The sequence below is a fragment of the Capsicum annuum genome, chromosome 10 (assembly GCF_002878395.1).
Source record: "Capsicum annuum cultivar UCD-10X-F1 chromosome 10, UCD10Xv1.1, whole genome shotgun sequence".
NCBI classification, from domain to species: domain Eukaryota; kingdom Viridiplantae; phylum Streptophyta; class Magnoliopsida; order Solanales; family Solanaceae; genus Capsicum; species Capsicum annuum.
The window spans coordinates 14740756-14766764 of NC_061120.1; the positions used below are offsets into that span (position 1 = coordinate 14740756).

General features: G+C 33.7%; 1 pseudogene; it reads left to right on the plus strand.

The window, feature by feature from the left end:
- Positions 1 to 5280, plus strand: part of LOC107844168 — a 6548-nt pseudogene extending 1268 nt beyond the window's left edge.
- Positions 5281 to 26009: the final 20729 nt, after the last annotated feature.

The window sequence follows — 26009 nt, forward strand, 5'->3', positions numbered from 1 at the left end:
TATATATAGTTATATACTAATTTACAAAACATATATACATGAATATGTTAAATATATACGTCTATAGAAGATATATACGTACCATTCAATATATGTGCTACTTTAAATAAAACATATACTACAATATATATATACTACAATATGTACACAGACTAAATATATAGTTATATACTAATTTCTAAAACATACACACATGTATACGTTAAATATATACTACTTTAAAAAATATACACACATATATACGTACCATTCAATATATACGTACTACTTTAAATAAAATATACTACAATATATATATACTGCAATATATACACACACTAAATATATAGTTATATACTAATTTATAAAATATATACACATGTATACGTTACATATATACGTCTATAGAAGATATATACACATAAATACGTACCATTCAATATATGTAGTACTTTAAATAAAACATATACTACAACATATATGTATACTAAAATATATACACACACAAAATATATAGTTATATACTAATTTATAAAATATATACACATGTATACGTTAAATATATATGTCTATAGAAGATATATACACATATATACGTACCATTCAATATATGTACTACTTTAAATAAAACATATACTGCAATATATATATACTACAATATATACACACACTAAATATGTAGTTATATACTAATTTCTAAAACTTATACATATGTATACGTTAAATATATACTACTTTAGAAACTATACACACATATATACGTAACATTTAATATATATGTGCACATATAAAATATATGTACTTCTTTAAATAAAACATATGCTACTTAATATAATAAATTAGTAATACTTTATAGTAAATTAGTAATATATTAAAACTAAGTATTTAATTTAAACTAAAAATTCAATCCAAATCATTAAATGAAAAAAATTACAAAGTAAGGATTAAGGAGTAAATGAATGTTTAATCTTATTGATTGCAAAATGATCCAAAATTTATAATTTACATGGATGAAAAATCTACAAATTTTGCATCATTTTTTCTAACTCATTCATGTTAATATTAATGAGAACTTGCATAGGATAGTCAAAGTCAATGGGGGCAAAACCATGCATTGGACTTGATTCTGCTGAGTTCTCCCATGAAGTCATAATTTCTTCAAGTCTCTGCTCGTCGTTCGGCTCCACTTCCATTCCTTGATTTCTTCGTTCGGTTCTAATCCAATTTCTAAGGAAAACTAGAACATTCATTGCATTGCTTCCCAATGAATATCGGTTCTCTCCGAGCTGTTGTCGTCCCTGACTAAAAGCGCTCTCCGATGCGATGGTTGACATTAGAACATTCAGGATATCTCTAGCTAATCTTCAAAGCACAGGATGTTGTGCTTCATTATTCCTCCACCAATCTAACGTGTTGATCCGTCGTTTGTGATCCTCTAGCAGTGATTGGAGATAATACTTCAGCTCTTCCCGATAAGTTGTTGTGTAAGCTCCCCCCTCAACACTGTTTCAACAAGGTAAATCATAAAGTGATTAAGAAAACCACTATGTTCCGGCCTTCTAGAAGATGATGGCTCTTCGGGAGGATGAGGAGCGACAATTGGAGTGATATTTGCCGGTACAACTAAATCAACTAAATCAACATAATGGTTATATACTTTATATATGTAAGCGTTTGCATCGGCCATAGCCGTCCACAAATCAGGTTGTTCTTGTTCTTCATCATCATAATCATTGTTAGTAGTTATTTCTAAATTAGCATAAATAATAGTAATAAAGTGGCACAGTATTATATTTCATGCATGGATTTAGCATAGCACCAATCAAGAAAATAGGAAAAATTGAAAAAAAATATTTTTTAAATTTAGCAAACATGACATCAACAACTTCTTTGTAACCTTCTTTATTTTTATATTCTTTGAGCAAACCAGAAATATCGCCTATATATGCCAAAATATTACAAACAGTAGGATAATAAGCACTGAAAAATTCAACCGTAGCTATATAAAATTTTTCCAAAAACTTAACAAGGTCATTAATTATAACCCAATCAGAATCATGTAGCATGCAGTGGGCAGAATCAGCAAACGAACCACAATGTTGGTTAAAAGATAGTGTAATAGGAACTCCATATTTATAACAAGTTTTTAAAAAATCATACGTAGCATTCCATCTAGTATCACATTCTTCAGGCATCAATATCGGTGCAAGTCCATTTTATTTACATTTAAGTTTAAAGTCTTGAATTCTTCTTCTATGATTATTTCCTTGAATAAAACCAACGGCAAGCCGAATTTTTTCCAATATAAAGCTCAAAAAACTCAAGACCATCTCTTACAATTAAATTATATATATGATAAGCACATTTAACATGAAAAAATTCAAGTAATGGCGGAGATAGCTTAGATTTTAACTTTGTTATAGCAGTCTTGTTGTTAGAAGTATTATCAAAAGCAATACATAAGATTTTTATTTTCAATACCGTAAAATTCTGCAACTTTAGCAATCGAATCAACAATAAAATCTCCAGTATGTTTACGATCTTCATCATATAAAAAAGCAAGAATACGTTTTTGCATAACAAAATTACTATCTATCCAGTGAAAAGTAATGATTAAATAATCATTTTTATTTACAGCACGACCAAGATCAGAAGTTAGAGACATTTTACATTGAATATTTTATAACAATGTTGATTAATAAAAATAATATTGTGAATGAAGTCTAAAAATATCGTCCGTAGAAGTACTTTTAGGAATACCATTAAACATAGGATTATAAATTTCTTGAATATAATGAATACAGGCACTAAAAGAAGGAAAATTAAAAGGCAAACAACCCACAACTACCATTTTAGTTATTTCTTCCCGGTCCCTCAATTTATTATACTTCTTCATTACCTAACCGGTTGCTGGGTCCATTCTAGTTTGCGTTGGCCTACCAACATTTGCACCACCTTGTGCAATATTTAACTGTCTTTTGTGATTATCACTTATATGTCTCATTAACGTACCCGTACCCCCTTGTTTGCCTCCTCTTTTATGCTTATATATTTGTTGACAAATATTGCATTGCACCTCAATATTTGATATACAGTCAAAAAATTACAATGCAATGCTAGTTGATTTACGAGCTCTTGGGGAACGGAGAGGATGGGGAGGGAGATTAACCGATTCAGATCTAACGTTAGCATTTCCTACTGCGGGTGTCTCACCAATATTTTCATCATCTTCATCTAAATTAACCGCATCTACTTAATTTTCTTCTTCTATACCATAATTTTTCTGAGCTTCTACATAATCCATATTGTGGCACCTATACCTATTTCTTCCTCAAAAGGTTGACTAAGCGGTACCGGAGGCAGAGGCACATGAATATATCTACTACTTGAAGTACCTCTACCGCTAGTAATTCACTTTTTACTACCACTACCACTTCCGAGATAAAAATTTTTAACACCTTTAGTGGCGAGGTTTCTTAATTTATCCATAATATAAATCAAACTAAAAAATTTAAAATACACAAATATAATAAAATTAAATATTCAATAATTAATACACAAATTAAAAAGTAAACGTAAGAGATGGAACGACAATACCAAATTTTGGAATTATCTGAAGGTTGCGACTTTAGAAACTTCCTATCGTACTTTGTAATCGCAAAATTTTAAAATTACAGTGAGCACTTTAGAAAATTAAATATATAGAATATTTGAGAATTGAGATTTGGAGAGAATGAGATTCGAGAGAATGAAAAATTATGTAGAAAATGATTTGAAAGTGTAGGGTATTATAGGATTTTTTTTTGGTTTTAAAAAATATTTTTTTGGGTTTAAAAAAATATTTTAAATGAATTTTTTTTTTTAATAAAAATGGCCAAAGTAGCCGTTTGGATCCAAAAAAGGCTATATAGTCATTGGGCCAATGGCTACTTTGGGCCCAACGGTCCAATTGTGATTTTTTTTTTTTAAAAAAAGAAACCGGACCGGTTAACTGGCGGGTTCAGACTGAATTTACCGAACCCAAAACAAAAAATAATCAGCCCGAAACTCGATACCCTATAGCTCGTGGGCTAATCGGACCGGATTAATTAGTTGGGTCAAATCGGGCCGGGTCAGCCCTGCCCGTTTGACACCCTCAGGCTAGATTTAAGCCCCAAAGGAGTTGAAGAATGGTTTAAGAAACTATCACATGCAAAGGAAAATATGACAAAGTTTCACTTTTATTTTCATGACACTGTTAGTGGGAAAGATCCATCAGCAATTCAAATAGCTCAAGCCAATATTACCTCACTATCACCCACATCTTTTGGCTTAGTGAGGATGATGGACAACCCATTGACTATTGGGCCAAATATCAATTCGAAGGTAAATATTGAAATCTGTGATCATCTCATTAAGAAGTTAAAGTTATTTTATTTAACTTTTAGCTCGTAATGGTCTTACTGTTATTTTTTCAAATCTCAAATATGCTGCTTTCATTAATGATTTTCTACCATGAAAAAATTAGCCAAATCACATAGCATGCGAGGGTATACACGAATCTTTTCAATTGTATAGAAGTATTCTTTAAACTCTTTTAATTATTTAGGGGCATGCTTTGATTAACGTAAGAGTGTAAAATAAACTAATTTGATATTTTCGGGGTAAATATTGAATTCTTCTGTTTATCTACGTGACTTCACTATGATAAATGTCAGATTTAAGCTGGACAATCGTTAAAGAGAGGGCCAACTATTGGGACAAAATAATTAATGGCACATCAAAGTTAAGATGAATCAAATACTGTAAGGATAAATTTGCATATTTTCCCTTTAATTAACTATGCAACACGCCCACATGTGGATTCATTTTTATGGTCTAGCACATGAAAAATATCTTTATAATGAATGACAGTGATATCTGAATCAGAAACTTTGCCTATTTTGATATCATATTAATGTTTGTGATTATCTCATAAATAGTTTAATTTGTTAGTGAAAACACATTTTCATTTACTTATGTCTTCAACAGGTAATAGGTCGAGCCCAAGGAATCTATGGCTTCACCTCACGTGAAGAAAGGGAACTACTTATGAATTTCAACTTTGTCTTCACCAAAGGCAAGTACAATGGTAGCACGCTCAGTATCCTCGGACACAGTCAGGTGTCTCATGAGTATCGTGAGTTACCGGTGGTTGGTGGTTCTGGTGTTTTCCGGCTAGCACGAGGTACTTTCACAATGAGAACCTATTGGTACAATGCCACTACACGTGATGTAATAATTGAATGCCATGTTGTGGTTTTACATTATCGAACTCCTTAGTAAATTCCCTCCTTTGCTTGGTTTGTTATTCGTGTATTCTGAACTTCTTGTTTGTTGTCCATTCACATTGATATTTGTCGGAAATAATGCAATGATATGTATTGTAAAAAATCAATAAATTACAATGTTTATGTTATATGTTCTTGACGAAATTATAATAAAATTACAACTGAAAATTATAAATGAAGAAAATAAAACTATCTTCTTTTTGACTGAGGCGCGAATATCTTGCTCTCTTTAAGGAGATTCAAGCACACTGCAACAAATGTTTTCACCGGTCCAGTAGTAATCTTCTTGACTTGTCCCCTCTAGAATACAACATCCTTCTCACAAAGAACAACTCAACAACTCTGGATAAGCGTTGAGTTCAAAGCTCCACAAAAGAATACATCCCTTCAACTAATAAACTCTCTTTTTTACTAACTTTTGTGAACTCTATATTATCTTGTGTTTGAAAATATGCAAGACCACCTTTATTTATAGGACATGATATCTTTCATGCAATGAATAGAAAGAAATAGTAGGAAGATAAAATAGGATGAATGTTACAAGAGTTACAATAGTAATTAGGTAGAATAATGATATAAGTTACAAAAAACTTATGTCCATACTCTACCACCACTAATGAATAATAATAATTGACTAATTACACATTCATGCACTCCTTAAACTTACTGTCATGCAACAACCTATTATACCAATAACAGGTGACCAAATGACATTAAATGTCATTAGTGAATTGGAGTTACTGATGCACATAGTGGAGGAAACAAAATACTAATTAGGAGTAAATAAGAGTAATTGACAAAAGAGTTACTACCATTACCTCAAAGCATTATAATATCATAAAAATATTAAAAATGCTTAATAATCATCAATCCCCCACTCATTTTTAATATTAACACAAGAGAGTCCACTAGTTGAAGGAAGACTCCATACATAATGAAGGTGTGTTTTGTATTGAACCTATGCTTAGTAAAACAATAATTTTTACTTCAGAGTTGTCGTAGTCTCAGACTTGACTATGACTGCTTAAGGAAAATAAAAAAGTTACCGCTTACACATAATAGTTAAGGTGTTGAGATGAGTTTTATAACCAACACATTACGGCCTTGTACTATCCTGATTTTCATGAATGTATTTGAGAATGAGCCTAATTCTCATAGGAAGCGGCCTACCTCCACGCTCACGTAGGTGAAATATGTCGAGTGTGCTCCTATAATTTTAGCACCCTACTCATACGAGCTACATATTTTTATTAATATTTTCTTTTAAACTCAACCCTCACTATCATTATAGATAAATGCACTCACACCATAGGGAGGGATGATTTGAGGTGGATTTATGCAACTCAGTGTTGTTATCTGAGCTTATTTACCCTTATTTTACGGACTTTTTGTGTGCTTAATGTGTTAATAATGATATAAATAAGTATATAAGTGTAAATTACTTGATTACAATGTTAAATGTGTTTTTTCAAACAAGTTTGGATTCAAATTTATCACTTAAAGTTTAGACGAGAAAATAGTGTTACTAGCTTGAGCTATGAGTTGTTCTAGTTCATCTTGATGGACTCTAGCGTGTGTAATGAGTTCCTAAATGGTATGATTGTGTAGTTATGTATGGATTGATTTGTTTATATTTTTTAAGGTTCAATTGAATCAAGCCAAGAGTCAAAACTAAGTTAAAGATTAAAAGGGCAAAACTAGTTCTTAGGTTAAGTTTCTAGTTCACTGCCTTGGATTGTGTGATATTTTGAACTCTAATTCATAGTGTTTGATGCTATAGGATGCTTTATGAGTTTATAATTATGATATATGGAAGTTAAACAAGCTGTAAATCAAGTTAAAACAACACCCCAAGGCTTGGAATTGATGGAGGAAAGCAAAGGACAAGATGTGACGTAAAATGGACACTTTGGAGTCTATGGTGCGTCGCGGACCTTAGCCAATGCTATAACATCCATGCCATGGACTTGGAAGATGACTAAGGGACCAAAAACAGTGTTTACCCATGATATTGGGGCGACGCAGATCCTAGGCCATGGAATAAGAGGGGCGATGCGGACCATAGTTCAAAATCGACAATTTTGTCCACCTATATATAGGACACCTGAACATGATGCTAAATATCTTGGAAGACTTTGAAAATTTGAGGGAGTCTGGATAACACTTCAAATATTGTTTTGTATTCATTTACTTTAGTTTTTTTATGGTTTATATCATGTATTCATCTATCGTGATCACGGTTATGTCCATGAGTGGCTAAACGCCTTAATCCGGGGTTAAGGCTAAGAATATGATTATTCTTGTTATGAATTGATTTGGTTTTGATTATTTATCATATTGGGTTGTTTAATTATACTTGTTATCACTATTTTAAGGATTTGCAACTCTTAGAATACATCCATTGTCATCTTGTGAGCTCAGAAGGAGTACCAAGAGGATAGTATGTGGGATGAATAGAGTAGGATTATAATCTTCTATAGAATAAAGATATAATTTGCATTTAGGATAGGAATATACCTACGTGTCCTATTTGGTTCACTTACGGGATGAAATATGAATGCATTTAACTGAGTTCTTACATTCTCTCTCAACTATGTAGTTGTGGGTCCAAGTTAGATAGGTGATTAAAGGCTAGAAAGACTATAATCATAATATCCATCCCGTGAATCAACAACTAAGATAAGTAACCTAACCAATGAAGCTCAATAGCATAGTATGATTTCTTGCAGAGCCTTAACCCTGGGTTTCTCCTCATTGATTGACCAAGACCTTTAATTTACCTCATTGTTTAGTTTACATTTACTTATAACTTTCAAACTCTTATGGCTACGTTTGCACTGAATTGATCATAATAGTGAACTAGAATTGGATAGTTGTCAATATAAGTCTCTGAGGGATCTATACTTGGTTTGTAAAAGGACATTATATTACTTGGTGAGACCACGTATACTTGTGTGTGTCCTTGGGCACAATAAGTTCTTGGTACCATTGTCGAGGACTTGTAATTTGGCAGCTGTTGTAGTTTTAGTTTTACTTTTTTTGATTTCTTTGGTGCTTTTTACTTGGTATTGGTTTTGAGTTTGCAGGCATAGGTTAATAGAATAGTAAGATGGAAAGGTATAGGGAGTTGGTTGAACCCAACCCTGAGCCAGAATAATGCTTACACCAATAGAGGAGAGAAGCAGTCCTTGTCTACCGCATTCCGCAAATCAACAAAGAACAAGATATTACTAATCCCATGGCCGAGGACCCACCAGCTCGCAGGATAGTTCGCAAAGTAAAAATCCCACTTGCAACAAATTTGACCTCCCCTATTTGGAGGTAAATTCCATCTGAAGAAGAACATGGAGCAGCTCTTGCATAGTAGTGGACAATTCACCGGGCTATCATATGAAGATCGACAAGTCCACTTGCAGAACTTTTTGAAGATCAATGACATTCATCCCTACGGGTGTTTCAACTGATTATTCAAGGATGAAACTCCTCCCCTTTTCACTATTGGAGGAAGAAAAGAAGTGGTTGAATGATTAGCCGGCAAATTAAATCACAACTTAGGATGAATTAGCCGAAAAGTTCCTCAGCCGCTTTTTTCTATCTGTCAAGACTGCGAGACTTCACAATGAGATTTTGAGCTTCAAACAGAGGCTAGATGAGAACCTTTATCATGCTTGGGAGAGATTCAAGTCTCTTCTTCGGGACTGTCCATATCATCAGCAGTCTAATGAGGTATTAGCTCACATCTTTGTTGAATCCCTTGACCATAACACAAAAAATTTGCTAGCTTCAGCTATAGGTTGTCAAGCTATGAAAAAGACTTATGATGAGTTTTATACCTTATTGAATCACATTGCACAAGGAAATTCGGATTGACATGGTAATTCCTCAAGAGGCCCAATGAAAAAAGTTACAAGAATGATTGATATTGACAGTATACAACCTTAGCCACCCAACTATCAACTCTGAAGAACCAAATGATGATATAAATCAACAAGTTGGGTTTTCAGTAGTCTCAGGCTTAGGTAAATACAGTGCAACAGACTTCGGCATGGTGTGAAGTTTGTGGAAATTGTGGCCACTCTGCAGATATGTGTGGTGCAAATCCTGAGTCAGTTAATTTTTTTGGCAATGCTCAAAAGCCAAATTATGATAATGCGTACAACCAAAAGTGACAGACTCGGGCACCAAATTACTCATGGAACAAAAATTATCAAATTTAGCAGCAGTAAAACACACAAGCCAGTAACATAGAGGACATATTTTAAAAGATCATGGCCATCTAAGAACAGAGGGATGTTGAACTAAAAAATCATCAAGTACTTCACAAGCAGTTGGAGTATCAGTTGGGGCAAATACAACAGACACAAAATACCAGGCCTCAAGGTGATTTGCTAGGTAACAATGAACCTCCTAAATAAGTAATGACAATCACTTTGAGGGGTGGTAAAAATTTGATTGATAGACCTCCAAATACAAATAAGGAGATAGATGCAGAATTGATTCCTCAACTGATTGTAGACAAAGTTGCTGATTATTCAGGCAAGTCTGAGTACCCAAAAACAAAAGTTGCTAAAAAAAAGAGACCATCATTATTTCCACACAGGCTAAGAAAAGCACCCGAGGATGTATGCTTTAATAAGTTATTTGACACATTCAAAGAGCTTCATATTAACCTTTCTCCTTTAGATATTTTGCAGGGAATACCCAAGTACGCTAAGTACTTGAAGGATGTGGTAACTAATAAAATTAAGTTGTAGGATATTGAGATAGTAGCACTCACTGAGGAGTGTAGCTCTATGGTAATGCAGATTATGCCTAAAAAGCTCAAGGACCCTGGGAAGTTCACTCTCCTCATTCATATTGGTAAAAATGAGGTAGTCCACACACCGAGTGATTTGCGGGCAAGTATTAATTTGATGCCCTAATTATAGTCCGTGCTCTTGAGCTTGGGAAAACTGAGATCGTGCTCTATGCTACTCCAAATGGTAGACCGATCCATAGTCCGTCCTGAAGGAATCATCGAGGATGTTTTCATCAATATTAGTAAGTTTATTATCCATGCTAATTTTATTATTTTGGATTATAAAGCAGATGACAGAGTGCCAATTATGTTGGAACATAAATTCTTAGTGGTGGGCAGAGCATTGATAGATGTGAGAGAGGACATGCTTAAAATAAGGTTAGATGATGAAGAGGTGGCATTCCAAGTTTACAAACCACTAAACTAATTATCTCACTACAAAGATTTATCATTATTACAATGATGGAAGTGAATGAGTATAGGGTGGTGGAGCCCAATACACCAAAGACCTCTTAAGACTCTCGCATTGAGCTACTCAAACCACTAATACCTAATCCTGAAGGGATACTAATTGATGAGCCTAAAAAGACAATTGCTGAGAAAGCTGTTGACCTTGAGAGTTCACACTAAAGAGGTCAAAAATGAATAAGAAGATGGCGTCCAAGTAGGAGGAAGAGGATGAAGAAAAATGGTTAAGTGTGAAAAGACACTAAATCAGGCGTTGCTTGAGAGGCATCCCAAGTTAGGTAAGTATTTATTTTTTAGTATTTTTAGTTTTTACTTCACGTAGTTTTTGTTTTGTTTGCATCATAGGTTGATGAGAAGTCTGAGTAGCAAAAATCTAGCCGAGGAGTATGACGAAGACTGAGTGTGGGGTCCCCGAACCCTCTTGATGTATAAAGATATTACTAGATAGGCCTAAAGTCCTCAGAGAGTATTTTTATCTCTACTTTTAATTATACATTAAGGGCAAAGTAGATTTTTAAGTGTAGGGTGGGAAAATTCCAATAGTATTTTTTTGCTTTTTAGGATTAATTTTAAAATTTTCTTTGTTAAGGTAAGTGAGATATTCTTGTTGGTTCTATGTGTGATTACATGATGCAAATGTTTTGGTTGTAAAATCATGTTGAATGTGTGAATAACTACTTTTGAGACTCCTAGGCTTATGATTATGACTCTTGAACTTGTTGCCTTAATGTTGAATTCATGCTATTGTTTGGTTGAGAGTCTATAATGATCCTACTTAAGTTGAGCATGTTCCATGTGTAACGTAAGGTTGTTGTGTATTCCTTGTTGCATGTGATGTCTAGAATTTTTCTGGTGTCTGTGTAAAGTAAAATAAAGAGTGTGGATTTATGAGATGATATAGACATTTCTTGGATAGCCATATTTCATACCCTCTTTTACCTACCCTTGTGCATAATCTTAGTTAGCCCTGTTAGGACTTAAGCTTATTTTCTTTGGTAGCCTCATATATTGCCTGTATCCCTTCTTTGAATGAACGTAATTTGATTGAAAGCTCCTAAGTGCTTTAGCGTAAAATTAATTGAGTTAAGGGTTTTGAAATTCAAGTGGGAGAAAGGTAAAATTGAAGCCCCAAAGTAATAGTTATTGGTGTGTACAATTGATGTGTTGTGGTCAGGAGTGAAAGAAATTTGTGTTGCAAATTAAATAATGAATTAATAGACAATACCCCCTTCCACATTATATGTAAATTATCTTAATGAGATCAATTCATTAGGGTTGTCACCTTCTACTCGGAAAAGTATCCACCCTTTTCTTTATCTGTTAAGCCTCACTGCTATGGGACTTCTTAAAGAAAACTGGGGCAAAACAAAAGATATGAGTAGATAGAAGTGGAGGAAATTGGTTGTTAGAGGTAAATTAAATTAAAAGAGTGAGGTATTAAAGTTCTTAGAGAATATAGTCACTATTCTTGGAAAAAACAGTTCCTACCCATCCCTTAGCCTACATTACAACCCATAAATACCTATTGGATCCTATGTATTAACACTCTAACATTAGTAGAGTACTACACTAAGGGCAAGCCTATGGTTCATCTTGTGTAACTTGTGAATTCCTTGAGAGAGTGAGTGTAATTTGATTCTTATACCCATTTTGTAATAAATTACATCTATGTGAGTGATTATGGCAACCTCTTATAGTGTGGGAACATGTTTGATGATAGTTGGGTGATTTTTATGATGTCTTTTATTGAGAAATATGTATTAGTTTTCCAATTTGGTGAGTCAATTCTTGAGACTAGGATGTTTTTTAGTAGTGTTATTGAGCTTTCAATCGCGTGTATAACATTCTTAGTGTAAAAACTTGCATTCTGTGTAGTCATTGTAGTACTAGCTTAAGTATCTTGCTTGTAGTAGAAGTGTGGATACTCCTTTCATGATGATTCTTAGAGTAAAGAGTTTTTTGAGGATGAACAAGACTTTAAGTATAGGGTTATGATCTGAGGTGGATTTATGCACCTCGGTGTTATTATTCGAGTTTATTTAGCCTTGTTTTGCAGATTTTTGGGTGCTTAATGTGTTAATAATGATATAAATGAGCATAAAAGTGTAAAGTAATTTATATGTTAAAGGTGCTTTTCAAACAAGTTTGGATTCAAATTGATCACTTAGAGTTTAGACGAGAAAACTAGTGTTACTAACTTGAGCTATGAGTTGTTCTAGTTCATATCGATGGACTCTAGTGTGTGTAATGAGTTCCTAAATGGTAAGATTGTATAATTGTGTGTAAAATAACTTTTTTATAGTGTTTAAGGTTCAATTTAATCAATCCAAGAGTCAAAACTAAGTTAAAGATTAAAAGGGCAAAACTAGTTCTTAGATTAAGTTTCTTGTTCACGGTCTTGGATTGTGTGATGTTTTGAACTCTAATTCGAGGTGTTTGATTCTATAGAATGTTGTATGAGTTGATTATGATTATATATTTAAGTTAAACAAGCTGTAAATCAAGTTAAAACAACACCACAAGTCTTGGAATTGATGGATGAAAGCAAGGGACAAGATGTGTCGTAAAATGGACACTTTGGAGTCTATGGCACGTCGCGTACCTTAGCCAATGCTATAAGGTCCATACCGTAGACTTGTAATACTACTAAGGGACTAAAAATATTGTTTCCCTACAATATTGTGGCAACGTGAGCCCTAGGACATGGAATAAGAAGGGCGACGCGGACCATAGTACAAAATCGGTAATTTGGTCCTCCTACAAATAGGACACCTAAACATGATGCTAAACACCTTGGACGAATTTGAAACTTTGAGGGAGGCTCAATAACACTTAAAATAGGGTTTTATTCCTTTAATTTAGTTTTTTAAGGGATTTTATCATGTATTCATCTATCATGATTATGGTTATGTCCATGAGCAGCTAAACACCCTTTTTCGGTGTTAAGGCCAAGAATATGATTACTCTTGTTATGAATTAATTTGTTTTTGATCATTTATCATATTGGGTTGTTTATTTATCCTTTTTCTCACTATTTTAAGGATTCGTGATCCTTAGAATACATCCAAGTTATACTAGCATAATCCTTTTGGTTTATCACATCATTTTCACTTTTAACAGGAAACAAGTAAACACTAGAATCAAAAGGAGTTACAACATGCTTGTAATCAAGGAAATTATATTTTTTCAAAATTTTCTCATCAATATATAGGCAAATAATAATATGTGAATTATTCCAAGACTTATGGTATATGAACTTATTACACCCATTTATTTTAAAGCCATTATCAATCATGCAGGAATCAAACTTTTCATGCCATTGCTTTGGTGCTTGTTTCAAGCTATATAGAGATTTAGTAAGTTTGCATACTTTGCTTTCTTAGACAGTCTCAACTAAACACTCGGGTGGTTCCATGTGAATCTTCTCATTTAGGTCAGCATTTTAAAAAAGTAATTTTTACATCCATTTGATGAATTTGTAAATAAAAATCACAGCACTGACAATTAAAAGTCTAATGGATGTAATTTTAGTTATCGGAGAAAAAGTATCAAAAAGTTTTATGTCTTCTAGTTGCTTAAAACATTTAGCCACTAGCCTAGCCTTATATTTATCAACAGATCTATTCAGTTTTAATTTTTTTACGTAAGATCCATTTACATTTAATTATTTTACAATTCTGTGGTAAATCAACTAGATTCCAAGTTTTATTGGAAATTAGTGATTCAATTTCATCATTTACAGTCTCTTTCCAAAAAATAGCATCATGTGAAGACAAAAATTCTTTTAAAGTGATAGGGTCATCTCCAACGTTAAAAACATAATAATTAGGACCAAAATATTTTTCTACTCTACTTTCACTTTTTCTTAAGTCAAAATCATCATTTTCTTTATTTTTCAAAACAGAAGAAGAAGAACTAGGTGGTGATAAAATATTTTCTTCAGTACTTTGACCCCCCACTATTTTTAGAATCAAAAGGAAATTTATTTTCATGAAAAACAGCATCACCATATTCTATTATAATACTATCTTCAAGATTAAAAAATCTATAGGTTGTTCTATTTGAAGCATAACCAAGAAAAGCCCAAGTAGTAATTTTTTTTTACCAAATTAGAGATTTTAGGATCCATTAAGCTTACATAGGCTAAGCAACCTCAAACTCTTAAATATCCTAAATTTGACTTATGACCTTTCTACAACTCAAAAGGTGTTAATTTTGTCTTTTTATGAGGCACACGATTCAACATATAACAAGTAGTCAAAAGTGCTTCACTCCAAAAATTTAGAGGTGCACTTGACTCAATTAGCATGTCGTTAGTTAAATCAACCAAAGTTTTATTCTTCCTTTCTGCTACACCGTTAGATGCAGGAGAATAAGGAGGAGTAGTTTCATGAATTATACCCAATGATCTAACAAAAGAATTGAACTCATGTGACTCATATTCACGGCCTCTATCACTTTTAATTCTTTTTATTTTCTACCAAACTGATTTTCAACTTCATGGAGAAAATTTTTAAAATTCTCAAAATCATCACTTTTATTTTTCATTAAGTAAACATATGTAAGCTTAGAAAAGTCATCAATGAGAGTGATAAAATATCTATTTCCTCCACGAGTTAAAATTCCTTCAAATTCACAAACAACAATATGAATTAATTCTAATAAATCAGTTTTTCTTTCAACTTAAAAATAAGGCCTTTTGTGATTTTGGCTTTACTACAAGCCTCACATTTTTTTTAGATCATTAGAATTAATCCTAAACTACTCATGATTCCCGCATAACGATCATTTATATGACACAAACGAGTATGCCAAAAATTAGTAGAAGAAAGCATATAAATAGAAGTAGATGTTTTATTCATTTCAACATTCAACTTGAACATGCCATCACAAACATACTTTTTTTCCACAAAAATATTATTTTTCACAATTACACATTGGTTAGATTCAATAATCTGTTTGAAACCTGCTTTATTAAGAAGAAAACTAAACATCAAATTTTTTCTCATGGAAGGAGTGTACAGTACATCTTTTAAAATTACTACCCTTCCAGAAGTAAAAATAAACTCAACATCTCCCATTTCAAGCACTTGAATTCTGCGAGAATATCCAAGTATGATGGTTTTGAACTCCTCAAAATTAGTATATTTTTTAAATCAGTCTTTGTCATAGCTGACATGACAGTTTGCACCAGAGTCAGCCCACCATCTATAAATATTCTCCACCATGTTTATGTCTGTTATCACCACCACAAATGGTTCTTAGGTAACATTTTCATGAGATGTAGGCCCACATTTTCGAAATTTAAAAAATCGAGTAATATGCCCACTCTTGCCACAGACAAAGCATGGTTCCTTTTCTTGAACATGATGACTTTTTGTTTGGTTATTTCCACCATTATTATCCGTGGAATGTCTATCATTATTTCTCTTGAATTTTTTCTTCTTAGGATTCAAAGAAGTATTTTTGTTAGTTTCAGTGGCAATATTATTTGTAATAGTTAAATTTACCTTTGGTGGGACGTTGTTTTCTTTTGTTTGCATGAGTGCATCTTGGGCCCTTGCCTCTTCTTCCATGCAAATTCTCATTATCAAGGTCTCAAGTGAAGTTTCCTTTTACTTATGGCGCATAGTTTTTTAAAATTCCTTCCACGAAGATGAAATTTTATCAATTATTCCACAAACAATACGGTTATCTCCAATTTTAAATTCTTCGGACCTAAGCTTGCCAACAATCCTTATGAAGTCCTGAGATTGGTCTACCACTGATTTGCTGTTCGCTCTTTAAAAATGAAAAAATCTTTAAGCCGTATATTTTTTTGCTCCTGCCTCCTTGATGTCATACTTACTTTGCAATGCTTTTCAAATTTCTTTGCACTAGAGTAAGTTCTATCATAATAATCATAGAAATTATAAGATAAACAATTAAGAAGAAAATACCGACACTTGTAGGAGTCACCATCGTATTTTTCAACTTCCTCTTAAAGAGAGATAAGTTCATCATCATTCATTGAAGAGTTATATACTTTGTTTGGATTTTTCTCAGTTAACACATAAGAAACATTGAGAAGATTTAAGTAGAAAAACACTTTATCCTTCCACATCTTGAAATGAGTACCGTTGAATTGGAATTGCTTGCTAAGATCTCCCATCTTGACATCCGCATTTTTTCAGTTGTTGTCATTGAATCTCCTTAAAATTATGGTGAAATTATAATAAAATTACAACTAAAAATTACAAATGAAGAAAATAAAACTATCTTCTTCTTGGTTGAGGCACGGATATCTCACTCTCTTTAAGGAGATTCAATCACACTGTAGCAAATATTTTCACTAGTCCAACAGTAATCTTCTTGACTTGTCCCCTCTAGAATAAAATAATCTTCTCACAAAAAATAACTCAACAACACTGACAAGAGATGAGTTTAAAGCTCCACAAAAAGAACACATCTCTTCAACTAATAAGCTCTCCTTTTTACTAATTTTGTAAACTCTATATTATCTTGTGTTTGAAAAATATGCAAGACCACCTCTATTTATAGGAGAGAAAATCTTCCATATAATGAATAGGAAGAAGTAGTGGGAAGATAAATGTGATGAATGTTACAAGAGTTACAATCATAATTAGGCAGAATAATGATATAAGTTACAAGAAACTTATGTCCACATTCTACCTCCGCTAATGAATAATAGTAATTGGCTAATTGCACATTCATTCACTCCTTAAAATTACTAACATGTAACAACCTATTATACCGATAAAGGAGAAGAAACGGGTGACTAAATGACATAAAATCTCATTAGTGAATTGGAGTTACTGCTGCACATAGTGGAGGAAACAAAAAAATGATTAGGAGTAAAGAAGAGAAATTGACAAAGAGTTACTACCATTATCTCAAAGCATTATAGTATCATAAAATATTAAAAATGCTTAATAACCATCATATGTCACATCAGTTAAAAATTTTGAATGCATTTTCTATTATGGTATTAGGGAACTTTTACCTCATAAGCTAGTTTTTCCGTACTATTGGTCGGCACATCCTATAACTAGCTCATTACTGAAAGTAGTAACAGGGGGGTGAATTACTCCTTTATCGGCCAGACAGTTGACTATTGATTTTTTGGATATGACTCACACTCTCTTCTTTATTTCATACTTGATACAATATCTCACTAACTATGTGTTTCTCTCCTCTCTTTTTAAGTACACAGTAAACCTTTAAGAGAATATAATATTTGAGTAAACTAGAGCAAGGAGCTATAGAAGGTTGAGACAAGTGTATGTCTCTTCCTTTGACTTCTAATGCTTATATAGTAGTGATTGAACTACAAGTAGTCATTGAAAATTAAAAGGCACCCCAAAGAATTTTTCTTAGGAAAATGAATAAGGAATATTCAATTTTCAAGAATATGTAAGGACTAAAAGGAAAATCTATGTATAACATATACAAAAGAGAGAGAGAGATGTGGTAGTCTTGTGATATAAGATATCCATTTAATGCTGCAGATCTTTCTCCTTTTCTGAATGCCATGTCTCTTAATAGTATCTTCTGAGAATATTTTCTTAAGTCTATTTAGAGAAACTAATCTTTCCTTTTTTTATGGAATACTTCTTGATATAGGTGGATGAGACATTCTTTGCATCCCATGATTTATACAAAAATCTTCCTTTTCCTTTTCAAGAAATATTTCTTCCTTTTTGTGTGTTACAAAAGGGGCCCTTTTGAATAATCTTTGTTACTAAATCCTACAATAAAACAAAAGGATTATTCATCAAAACTTATCATTATCAATATTCCTCCTTTTGATGGATGATAATTAGATTACTTCCCTGATTGAATTCTATCCCCGAATAAGTGACTTCGGACTTTCTCTTGTATGGTTGGATTAAATACACTATTCTCCTCCTTTGATATCAATCAAAAAGAAAGAAGGGAAACACACAGAGTACTAACAAGAGAAAGGGATAAATTAAGATGGTGCAGGAAAGAAAAACAAATAACTCAGGTAAAATATTTGGTTTAAAATGGTTTTGCTATTATTCCAAGAGATTTTCTAAGAGAACAAAATCTTTCTTCCAACAAAGGTTTAGTAAAAATGTCAGCTAATTGTAAGTTAATGATCATAAATATAATTTAATATCTCCCTTTAAAATATGACTCTAATAAAATGATGCTTAACATCAATATGTTTTTCTTTAGAGTGATGCATAAGATTTTTAGACAAGCAGATAGCACTAGAGTTATCACAAAATATTTTGATAGGTTTAAAACATAGATCATAATCACTGAGTTGAGGATACATCCAAAGAATTCGGACATAGCACAATCCAATAGAAATATATTAATATTCAATGGTAGATAGAGAAACATAATTTTATTTCTTGCTATTCCATGAGACAAGGGATTTTCCATGAATTGGCAAGTACTACTGATGCTTTTTCTATCCACTTTATCATCTACATAAGCTACATCTGAGAAACCTTTTAAAATAATATCAATAGACTTAGGATACCATAAGCCATAAGATCTTGTGCCAATAAGGTATCTGATAATATATTTTACAATAGTCAGATGAGCTTCCCTAGGAGCTGACTGAAACCTGGTACATTTAAATATACTAAAAGGAATGTCAGGTTGAATAGCTGTAAAATATAAGAGTGAACCAATTAGACCATGATAGTTAGTTTCGTTAACATTCTTGCCATCATCACATGAATCGAGAGCACAAGTAGAACTCATAGAAGTATTGGATGGTTTGACATTTTCCATTCCAAACTTTTGAATGAGATTTTTGGTGTACATACCTTGGGATATAAACATGCCCTCAATATAATATGGTTTTGTAATCCCAGAAAGAATGTTAATTATCCCATCATGCCCATTTCAAATTCATTTTGCATTATATTAGAGAATTCCTTGCCCAAAACAACCTTAGTACTCCCAAAGATAATGTCGTCAACATAATTTTGAATGATCAAATTTCTAGAGAAGCTTCGTTTGATAAATAAAGTATAATTATTTTTTTCTCTAGTGAAATTATGATCAATTAGAAAACTACTCAGTCTATCATACCAAGCTCAAGGAGCTTATTTTAGGCCATAGAGAGCTTTTGAAAGTTTAAAAACATGATAAAGAAATTTTAGATTTTCAAAATCTGGAGGTTGTTTTACAAACTTATTCATCAATAAAGCCATCTAAGAAAGTACATTTTACGTCCATTTGAAATAGTTTGAATCCTTTATACGAGGCATAAGCAAGTAAAATTCTAATGGATTCTAACCTGACAACTGGAGTGAACGTCTTATCATTATCGACTCCTTATTATTGTGAGTAGCCTTGTGAGACTAGACGAGCTTTATTTCGCATAATTTTACCTGATTCATCCATTTTATTTCTAAACACCCATTTGATTCCAATAATAGAGATATTCTCTGATTTAGGAACAAAGGTCCACACATTATTTCTATCAAACTAGTCAAGCTCTTCTTTCATGAATTTTACCGAATTATCATCTTTTAAAGCTTTATTGACCTTCTTGGGTTTAAGTTTTGATATGAGGGCTATGTTCACATTTTTTCTATTTGAAACCCTTGTTTTCATTCCTTCTTTTGGATCACCAATGATGAATTTCTTTGGATAGTCAGGCTTGCTTCTCCATTCATTTGGAATTGCTTCTTGTTTAAGTTGATCATTCGAAACAGTAGCAGGTTAGTCAATTTCAGTGCTAGTTGATTTGGAGTAAGAATCATCCTTAGTGGATGGAGGCTTGTTAACTTGTACCTGTTCAATTTTATCATCTATAGAACTGATATTCTTCACACAATAATTAGTATCATAAAATACAACATTCATAGATTCTTTAATGCAAAGAATGTGTTTATTAAAGATTTTATATGATCTGTTAGATTTACAGTACCCTATAAAAATGCCTTGGTTGCTTCGTGGATCAAACTTATCAATGTTACTTGATATTGTTATGAACAAAACATTTAGAGCCAAAAACATGAAAGTACCCAATGTTGGGTCATTTGTTGTTTGATAGGTCATATGGAGTTTTCTTCAAAATAGGTCTAATGAGATACCTATTTAAAACATGATAGTGTCTAAAATATGACATGCAGTACTAACAACTTCTGCCCAAAATTTATAAGGTAGGGATATCGATAGATCATAGTTCGAGTTATGTCTTAAAGTGTTCTATTCTTTCGAACAACCACACCATTATGTTGAGGGGACCTTAAAACGGAGAAGTTATGAATATATCTATGAGTATCACAAAAGATTTAAAAATTTTTATTCTCAAACTCTCCCTCATGATCACTTTTAATGGATGAAATGTAGTGACCCTTGTCTCTTTGAACCAAACTTTAAAATTCTTTAAGGTATGATCATTATTCGCTAAAAACATGACCCAAGCAAAATGGTAATAATCATCAATGATCATAAAATTATACCTTTTACCACAAATGGTAGCAGTTCTAGTTAGACCATATAAATTCATATGAAGTAGTTGTAAGGGTTTAGTTGTGAAAATAATATCTTTGATAGGAAAAGAATTTCTAGTTTGCTTACCAAGCTGACAGGCATAAAAAATATGAGTCTTTTTTAAATCAATATTTGGAAGTCCAGTCACAAGTTCATGCTTAACTAGTTTTTCAATATGCCTCATGCTTGCATGGCTAATATTTTTCTGCTAAATCTAGGGGTTATCAGAGATGGAGGCAAGAAATATATGTCCTTATTTCTGTAACACCCCAATTCGTTAAACCGGAATGCTACACAATACTCATGAGCCCAAAGGACCACAAGCTAACCTATGACTGATATCTGTACCTGTATACTGCAAATCATGATATAATAATGCGGAATAAATAGAACGGTAAGGCCATAAGGTTCAACTGAATAAAATCATGTGGGTGAAAATACCCGAAACAACTCAATCTGAAAGCTAAGTCTGAACATAAATTTGAACGTAAATCTGAAAGCCTCTAAACTATCTGAATAAGGAGTTGAAAGAAAATGTCTCCAACTAACTCCGTAAAACTGAACTGAAGAAATAAATAAATGTATCAAATCATATTGTCCTCGAATCAATGAGGACTCACTGTGTCTCTGCGACTGGAATGCTACTGCTTCTGCTGGGCTGGAGCTCGTGTCTCGAAACCTATGGTGTAACATGAAACGAAAGCACCATAGCGCAAATGCGTCAGTACAACTGGAGTACTGAGTATATGAGGAAGGTAGGCTGAACATAAAGGGTTTCATGCATGAACAACACTGACTGACTAATATGAACGTGGGAGTGCAAACACACATATATAGAAACTGGGACCATGAATATGTGATAGCATGACCTATCAGCTAATACATGGTTTACTGATAACTGTCATGACTGATACTGAAACTGATAACATGGATGACTGTATCTGACAGTCCTGTACATACTGAAATCTGAAGAACACCCTGAGTTCTCTTACTAAAAACTGATATTGAAACTGTGGGAAATAGTGTTTAACTGACATGCCCCATGTATGCCGTTATGGCTAAGCTAGGGTCCAATATCTGCCCTAACTGAAAGGGTGTCAATACCGTGCCACGGGTAAGGACAGCCTGTGAGTGACCCTTATCTGGTGGGTACTCAATGAGAATGATGGGAACCCTAAACTGACGGGTTAAGTCACCATCAACCCTAATCTGACGGGTTAAGATCTCTCAACCTACGCTGGCTATGTAGTTCTGGAATACAAGGATGACTACTAAGAATCACACCCTAAACTGGTGGGTGAGTTCCGATCCTTGGGTACACTCGATGCTAACCTCTACTTCCATCTGGAGGGACTGGATACGAATAACTGACTGTGCATGACTTAATCTTATTAAATTTCGTTGACTGGCGGAATGTTACTGATATCTGACAACTGACTAAGATCATGAGGTTTTCCTGAGTCACATGACTGACTGAAGTCTATGAAATCATAGCTTGAGTTCGGATATCATGAAACATGATATAGAACTAGGCACACAGCTATAGTTTTCGGGTACAAGTACCCTAGGACTCGATGGAAGAAAAATGACACACATGACTGACTTGATCATAAGAGTAGAGTCCATAATTTATAATATCATAAGTAGGGATCTCATACTAAGCATGGTTATCAACAATGTATTGCATGGAAAGGATTTCATACCACATGGAAGTACTTGCACAATCTTAATATCATGTTTATTGCATAATCATATTGGCAACACATACCAATAGCATGGAAGTTCATGTGGATCGCATGGTTATCATACATCTTGTTCATAAGTATGATTTGCAAGTAAACAGAACATAATCTCATAAGAATAGTTCATGAGTATTCCAACAACATTTACAAGGCACATTATCAACATTGAAGTCATTTGAACATAAGAGCATATCATGAATCCTTCACTTAGTCACAATTTAGCTATATTGCATGATTTCTTGTTTCTTAAGCATTTTATCAAACACCTTACATGCACATCTTAAGCATAGGTGAAATCATCAAATTATACATCATGAACAACCAAATTTACATGTTTCCAATTCATATGATGTCATGAATTCATAAAAACATATAAAGACTTCATCTTGGGAATCACCCAATATCAACTACATGATCATCAACACCCAACAATATAGAAATCATACTTTTTAATGAAAAAGAGGGTTTTTGAGCTTTATGGATGAAAGGGATCCATAAATCAACACAACGCATACCTTAGAAGGAAGATTCTTGATGATTGATGGAGGAATTTCCTTGAAATCGGATCTTCAAGCTTAGTTACGCAACCCTAGTTGTTTTTCTCTTTTAGTGCTCTTGGATGATGAGCTTTGATATCATAATAGGGTTGTAATATGTTTAGAATCTATATATTTCGTAGGGTTAAGTTTAGAGACATGTAAGGAGTGTTAAAAGACTTAATTACCCTTAAAATAACTCAAAATGAAGTGTTTTTGGCACCTGAAACTGACTTAGGTGGCGCCCAAGTGATTGCCTAAGCTAGGTTGCACGGCTCCTAACCAATCGCTTATGTTTGGTTGGGCGGCGCCTTACGAATCACCTATCCTAACTGTCTCTCACAAAAATGGGCATAACTTTTCGCTCGGGTATTGGATTAAGGCAAAATTGGTATTGTTGGAAAGCTAATTCGATTCTGTACAATTTGGTGGGTCTAAAGCAGCCAAAATACCATATTAACATCTAGTTATCATTCAAAGATGAACCTTGGAAAATCAAACACTAAAACTTGATGGATTCAAAAACTCTTAGCTTGTATTATCTTAAGTGACTCATATAAACATGCTTAATACATCATAAGCTATCCTATCACTAGGATATTTATTGTAAGTCATGTACTCAAGTATGAATCACAGGATAGGAGATGTCATACATAGGAATACTTATTCACTTCCTAGCTCAGAAACATACGGTGTATTACAATATCTCTCCCTTGGGAACATTCGTCTTCGAATGAAAATTTACTGAGAAGGGATACAAGACAATAGAACCTGAACTGAACATGAAGAACTGAAACTTGATCTCATGACTGACATACTAAACAACTGAACTCGTGCATATCTGATGCACGGACAACTAACACATGAATGCATGACTGAGTATGAAATCGTTAATAGATACCAACTTTATACTGGAAACATAAACGTGAAACTGAATAAGATTACAGAGAACTGTTACCTTGAGCTTGATCTGAATTGGCGGGGATGAGGTGAGGATACTTGGTACGCATATCTACTTCTGCTTCCCAAGTAGCTCCCTCATGAGATTGATTTTGCCAAAGAACCTTGACTAGAGGGACTTTTTTGTTCCTCAATCTACGAGTCTGATAATCAAATATTTTGACTAGAATCTCTTCATAAGAGAGGCTGTTCTGAATGTTGATGCTATGAATAGGGACAACAACTGCTGGGTCACCTATGCACTTCTTTAGCATAGAGACATGGAATACAGGATGGACTGAGGCTAGATCTGAAGGCAACTCAAGCTCATAAGCAACCTTTCCGAAGCAACAAAGAATTCTGAAGGGACCGATATACCGGGGACTGAGTAACCCTTTCTTGCCAAACCTCTTCTCTCCCTTCAGGGGAGAGATATTAAGATAGACATAATTATTAACCTCGAACTCAAGATCCTTTTTACAAATATCTATATAGGACTTCTATCAGCTTTGAGCATCTCGGAGTCTCTTTTTCATCAACTGAACTTTCTCTAAGGTATCGAATACTAAGTCAAGACCTATGATTGAGGCCTCACTAACTTCAAACCAACCAATCGGAGATCTATATCTTCTACCATAGAGAGCTTCAAATAGAGACATCTGAATACTAGAATGATAGCAATTGTTGTATGCAAACTCAATCAAAGGCGAGTGGTTATTCCAACTTCCCTTGAAGTCAATTGCACACGCCCTTAGCATATCTTCAAGAGTCTGAATGGTCCTCTCTGCTTGACCATCTGTCTGAGGATGAAATACTGTGCTAAGATAGACTTGGGTACTGAGACCCTTTTAGAATGCTTTCCAAAAAAAGTGAACTGGGTACCTCTGTCTGAGATGATAGATACTGGAACACCGTGTAACCTGACTAACTCCCTGATATAGAGTTTGGCATAATCCTCGGTGGAATAAAAAGTACTAACAGGAAGGAAATAAGCTGACTTGGTCATTCTATCTATAATGACCCAGACTGAATCATGATGATGACGAGTTCTAGGCAAACCCATCACAAAGTCCATGTTAACTTCTTCCCACTTCCAAGTAGGAATGGTGAACTCTTGCATGGAACCACTAGGTTTCTGATGCTCTATCTTAACCTACTGATAAGTAGAGAACTTAGCCACAAACTCTGCAATATCTCTCTTCATCCCACTCCACCAATAGATCTCCCGCATGTTGCGGTACATCTTAGTAGACCCTGGATGAATAGAGTATCGCGCACTATGCGCTTCTGCAAGAATTTGCTACCTCAATTCATTTACACCTGGAACACATAGACGACCCTGACAACGAAAAACACCATCTCCTCATTGGGAGAAAACCTCAACTTTCTAATTCTAAATTGGCTCTTTGAGCTTGACAAGGCTAGGATCCCTGTCTTGTTTCTCTTTCACCTCAAAAACTAGAGATGACTCTGAACTACTATAAATATATACACCACCCTCTGAAGAATCAAATAAGTGAACGCCTAGTCTGGCAAGCTGATGGATCGCTTGAGCCATCTTTTTCTTATTATCCTCAATGTGAGAAATACTACCCATGGAGAGTCGAATGAGAGCGTCGGCCACAACATTGGCCTTGCTTGTATGATAAAGAACACTCATGTCGTAATCCTTTAAGAGCTTTAACCACCTTCTCTGGCGAAGATTGAGATCTTTTTGGGAAAAGACATACTAGAGGCTTTTATGGTCTGT